This window comes from Syzygium oleosum, unplaced genomic scaffold (assembly GCF_021117445.2).
Source record: "Syzygium oleosum isolate NSW1041296 unplaced genomic scaffold, Sole_v2.1 Sole_v2.61, whole genome shotgun sequence".
In the NCBI taxonomy this organism is placed as follows: domain Eukaryota; kingdom Viridiplantae; phylum Streptophyta; class Magnoliopsida; order Myrtales; family Myrtaceae; genus Syzygium; species Syzygium oleosum.
Genome location: NW_026607545.1, coordinates 462915 through 468507, shown reverse-complemented (window position 1 = coordinate 468507; position 5593 = coordinate 462915). Strand labels below are relative to the sequence as shown.

Genomic DNA, 5593 nt, shown 5'->3' with positions numbered 1-5593 from the left:
AGGAGAGATTCCTTCAATCCAGAGCAAATATTCATGCTCCAGTCCAGTAGTTGGTTGCCACGTGTACAAATGGGCTCACTAATTTCAACTTTGTTTCCCTATCCCTTTTCTTCTCTCTCTCTCTCTCTTTCATTTTTCCAACACTGAGATTCAAAACGAGCTTTATAATATTCTAGGCCTTATGAATCACGTCGATTGCGTCGTCATATTAATAAGCTGAAAGCGTGACGGACAACATGCCTCACCTTAGCCATACAAGGTACAATAATGGGACTGGCTTTTCATCTGCCCAAAAGGAATCGGACACATCATGCTCCGCGTGAAACACATGACCACATAGTCCGCCTGTTTGCATCCCTCCCGCAGAATGGTTGATGTTTTTGTTTTGCCCCGCTCAGCCTTTTCATTAGATTTCCATAGAGGCCAGAATGATTTTCTTATTAATGGGAGAAACAGAGAGTCGAATATGGCAGCATTTTGCGTGCAACTCCCCTTAAGAACAGCAATAAAAGGATAGCGCGAGAATTAGATATGACTATGCACATCTAACCCCGCCCTCTCTCTCTCGAGAAGCTATCAAGTGAATTTAATCTCTTTGGATTCTTTCTCTTTCACCATAATTGATAAAATGCGAGTGTGAAATCGATTGAGACGGCCCAAATACCAAATGATTTGTCCTTTTTTCTTTTTTGTTCCAAAAATTGGTTGTGCTTGATCTGTGGGGGATTGAACCTTTACTAACTGCTTAATCGAAGCACAAATCAAGAACTCATGCATGAAATACTTTCTTCCTTGCTTTGTTGAGAAGTTATTATTCGTAATACTTGTATCATGTACAATAGCACGTAAAAAAGTCAGCCAGTAAAAAACTAGAATTCCATAATTCACGGATCTGGTTAATTGTAATTAATGGAAAAATGCTCTATTTACTAAGTCTGCGATAAATTTTGTAGGTTGAGTCCAACATATTTAGCATTGTGTGGGTATGACGGTATCATGTGGGATGCATAATATAGCAATGCATACAATACTTTTCTTTTTTAGAGAGTCGTGTTTTTATCCATCCCTTCCCTTTAATCACTTTTTTTTAAGGAGGGATATAAATATGGCATTAGAGTTACTACCACGAAAAACCCAAATTAGTATATTTGTGACAATTTTATCCCAAACTAATTTTTTTATTACAAAAAATCACAAAATGGTACACCTGTGATAAATTTATAAAAAAATAATTTTTTTACCATAAAAAACCCCAAACTGGTACATTTGTGACAAATTTACTTTCCATTAAATTGGATTAATATCACGAAAAATCACAAATTGGTACACTTGTGACAAACGGAGGGTAAAACCCCAATTGGTACACCCGTCAACTGTCACGTGTTCATTAAACTCATAAATTTGATAATAAAATATAACAAAAATTAAAGGGGGGATAAAATTTTCACAAATGTACTAATTTAGTATTTTTTGGTGATAAAAAAATTAACTTAAAATAAATTTATCATCAATTTGAATTTTTCATAGTATTAACTCTTATAATTTATTAGTTTAGGTGGGGATAATGACTAGCAGGACATGGCAAGGACGGAGGACAATACAGTCCTTTTTCTTGGAATGAATAATTGAAGGACGAGGGGGCGGCTCCCATCGTTTTGTGAGCACCTTTTTCCCTCGAGTTGGGGGGGCACACATCTTTTGAAATATTTACGTGGGGCCCCATTTAGCAAAAAAGTCTACGTGGGGCCCTTGATGTTGAATCTTGATCCCATTGACTTTCTTTCTCTCTGTAGTCATGGAGTGGATCCGCGGTTATTGCGAATTTGCCACTCCGTGCAAAGATATTTTCAATCCACAGGAAGACCATCATAACTCGTTTGACGATACTTTCTGAGGAATGATTTAGATACCATTACGTATAGGCAGCTCTAAGCACCGTCATTGGCTCGCCCTCATCATACATTACTCGTCATTTTCACAACTTCACTAATCGTTCTTCTCATTACGTAAATTAAAACGATAAAATCATATAAAATATTAGGTTTGAGAGTCATGAGAGCGCTCGATTTCAATTTAACGTATGGTGAAAACAAAAATACAAGCGCTCGCACTTTAGGAAAATTATTCAAAAAATCCCGAATCTATTGCACTTTTGCCAATTCAATCATAATCATTTTCATTGTGCCAATTGAGTTCTAAAAATTTTGATATTTTGCCAATTGAGTTCAGTCAATTTTGGCTGAAAATCATTGATATGGACATCGAATGTATTACCGACGCTAACTAACAATTTTTAATAATATTTTAATTTTTTTTAATTTTTTTTGTTTTTCTTTTTGTATGTTTTCCTTCTTTAATTTTTTTCTTTTTTCTGTTTTCCTATTCAAATCAACCATAAACATGTCATCATTTACTTCAACTTCGAATCTGGAAAGCCTTGGAATGCAAAACTTAGACTTCATTTTTTTCCTCCTCAATCTTCAATCTAATTCTTGGACAAATCTCATCTCCTGAACCGACCATTAATTGGCTTTTCTCATAAATCCTCACTATAAGTATTATTCTTATGCCCTAAGGTGAACCATGAGGGAAGTTATTGGATTCCTAAGGGGGCGCAGACGGTCCCTCGCGCGAGGTGGCATCTACACTTACTATAAGCCCTCTCAAGTCCTATCAAACACAACTTGGTTTCTCAATTCAATTAATTAATTTAAGTAACTTTGGAGCTATCTCTAACCATTACAGTTTGATTAGAAACCCGAATAAGATGCGGGAGATCATCTTATTTCTATGAACCGGAAATTCTAATCGTGGGAACTTGGTTACGCTAGATTAATCTAACGTCTTTTTAGTATTTTTTTTTCTCTTTTATGAAAACATTTGCACGCAATCATCATCAATTTTGCCATCCTAAATCCACCAACATGTGAAAATGATAATGCATGGTGCAAAAGCAATAAAGATAAACACCAAATAATCAAAGTAGTAAATAAAGTAGAACCAAATAAAGTAATTGAAGTATGAGAAAATAAAGACCCGAGCCAATCGGATAAAAATTAACAAGGCTTAATTATTTAGCCCGGGACAAGACCCCCGTGAGCTATAAGTCAAAAGAAACGTGCACTAATCTATGATGCATAAATGACTTAGTCTAAGTTCCTTCCTAAGCACTAAATGACATGCATGACGAATATTGAACTACATGAGATAGAATTACTCCCGAAGCTAATGCAATAATTATCTAGATGCAATCTAAATGCGACACATCTCGAGCATTCATCGGCAAATTGGCTGCTAATTGTCAATTAGCCTCAATCCTAATTCCTAGAACTTCACCATAATTTAGTCACTCTTAAAGCGCTCATCAGATAATTTCCACTATACGAGAAATCAAGAACCTGGCCTGTAGTAGCCATATACTCCATAGAAGGTCTGTGTGGAAGTAAGAACAAGCAATACGAAAGCAGCAATGACGGAAATGATTGACCAGGGATTGTTGAAGTAGTTGTGCTTGAGAATGGCTATCCAGGCATTCCACTTGTACTCGAGATAGGCACACCAGGATTGTCTCCAGCGGTTCGCGTAGTTTTTCACCTCTTTAGACAGTTCATAGAGATAACTGTCCTCGATGCTGAAGACCACCTCCTGGCAAAGCCGGTTGAAGAGGTTAGCCACCTCAGCATCGCTCCCAAGCCGGTGCTTGATGATCCCGCACTTGCAGAGGTACCTGACGTCCTCGGGGGAGTCGATCAAGGCGTCCAAGACGATTATGTACGAGGTGATCTCGTTGCTGCAATGGAAGTGAGACTGCTCGAAGGCTATCAAGTTGAGGAAGAGCGACCTCGTCCCCTTGTGGATCAGAAGCTGAGGGATCTGGAGGGTCCCATCCTTGAACTCGATGTCCCAGAACCAGTCCGTCTTTCTCTCGCTGAACCCGATCCCAGCTTCCTGGAGATCCGTCACGCAGGGAATGGAAAGTTGCTTTATCTGCCGCCATTGCATCGTCCCTGTCATCTCTCGCCTGCGGCCCAAGCCCAGGATGCTCAGTCGGTACACTTCGAGGAAATGGAGCCCGCCATGGTCAGGTACGATCTCCAGCCCCCTGCTGCTACAGTCAGGCCGGGGAGAGTATTTGGGCATCAGTTGGGCGAAGAACGTGAGTGCCAGCTTGGCCACGAACCCCTTGTGGTCGGAGATGCCGAACTGGAGGCCGAGCAGCTGGTCAAGTATGAAGAGTGGGATCTGATTCTCGAGCTTGAGCATGTCCCCCTGGATCATGTGCATCGATCGCAACAGTGATCAGACGGGGTCATTGCTGGGGTACCCAAGTTTCTCAAACCCCATGACGACGCCCAGGAACAGCTCGATCACAAAGCACCCGTCAAGAACCATCATCTCCACGAACTTGTCGCGTCTCATGGATATCTTCCCCTCGTAGCAGGCGCGAGCTTTACCTTCAACCGTCTTCACTGAGTCTCGATAGAGGCGTAACTTGTGACCGGTGCGCCTGAGGATGTGATCAAAGCAGCGGCACTTGTGCCACTCCATCTGGCGAAGGTGCATCTTACCATGGTAGTACGGCCCGAGGGAGACGATTTGGGGGGACGTAGGCCTTGTCCTTGCCATGCTTGAGATAGTGCGGGATCCGGTAAATGGAGAGGTTTTCCCAGGAGCATGCCTGATTGTCCTTGCGAACTTGCTCGAGCTTCTCTTTGATGGAGGATAAAACCCCCTCGGACTTGGGCGGCCTCAGGTCATCTTCGGGGACGTTCCCACCCTCATTTGTCTCAACCACTACCTCGAGCTTGGATGGTTCTTGCTGCGGCTCGTGAACCTGGTGGTCCTGAGGCTGTTGTTCTTTGTGTTGATCTATTGATTCAGTGCATGAATTGGAGGTTGATTTCATCAGGACTCGACATTCCACAGCTTCTCTGAGCTTGTGACCAATTGAACGCAAACGGGAAATGAAGGGCCTTTTGTTAGGTTTGCTGGAAATATCAACCATTTCTTGTGAAGGATTGGACATGTTTCTCTGCCTTTGCCTTTCTAAGGTTTTGATCTTTGAATTGATGCCCTTCTAAGCCAAAAAACAGGAGAGATTTTAATGTCTAGGTATATTGGAACAAAAGAGGGATTTTTCCAACATTGGAGATTCAAAACGAGCTTTACAAGATTCTAACCCTTCTTAGGTCACGTCAATTTCGTCACCAATATCATAATATTTTAATGGCTGGTTATAACAACACTAACTAGTATTATTTAACTGAACACCTGGCAGAGTATTTAAAATTTTGCACCTGCGATGTGTATTAAGAGGAGGTGGAGTGAAGGTGAGAAAGAGGAAAATATTTTGTCATGAATAAGCTCAAAGTGCGAGAAACAAAATGCCCCACCTAATCCATACAAGGTATAATTTTTGGACTGGCTTTTCATCTGCCCAAAAGGAGTCGCAAACCTCATGCTCTACGTAAAACTCAAACACACATAAATTTTGGGTCTTTGTTTTGCCTCCCTTGACCTTTTAATAAGATTTTCATAGGCGAGAACAATTTCACTACTAATGGGAGAAATAGACAGTCAAATATAGTAGCAT

At 40.8% G+C, this 5593-nt stretch overlaps 1 pseudogene; it reads right to left on the bottom strand.

Annotated features, from left to right (window-relative positions):
* Positions 1-2974: 2974 nt before the first annotated feature.
* On the bottom strand, positions 2975-5042 carry LOC115664333 (UPF0481 protein At3g47200-like; annotated as a pseudogene).
* Between the last annotated feature and the right edge of the window lie 551 nt (positions 5043-5593).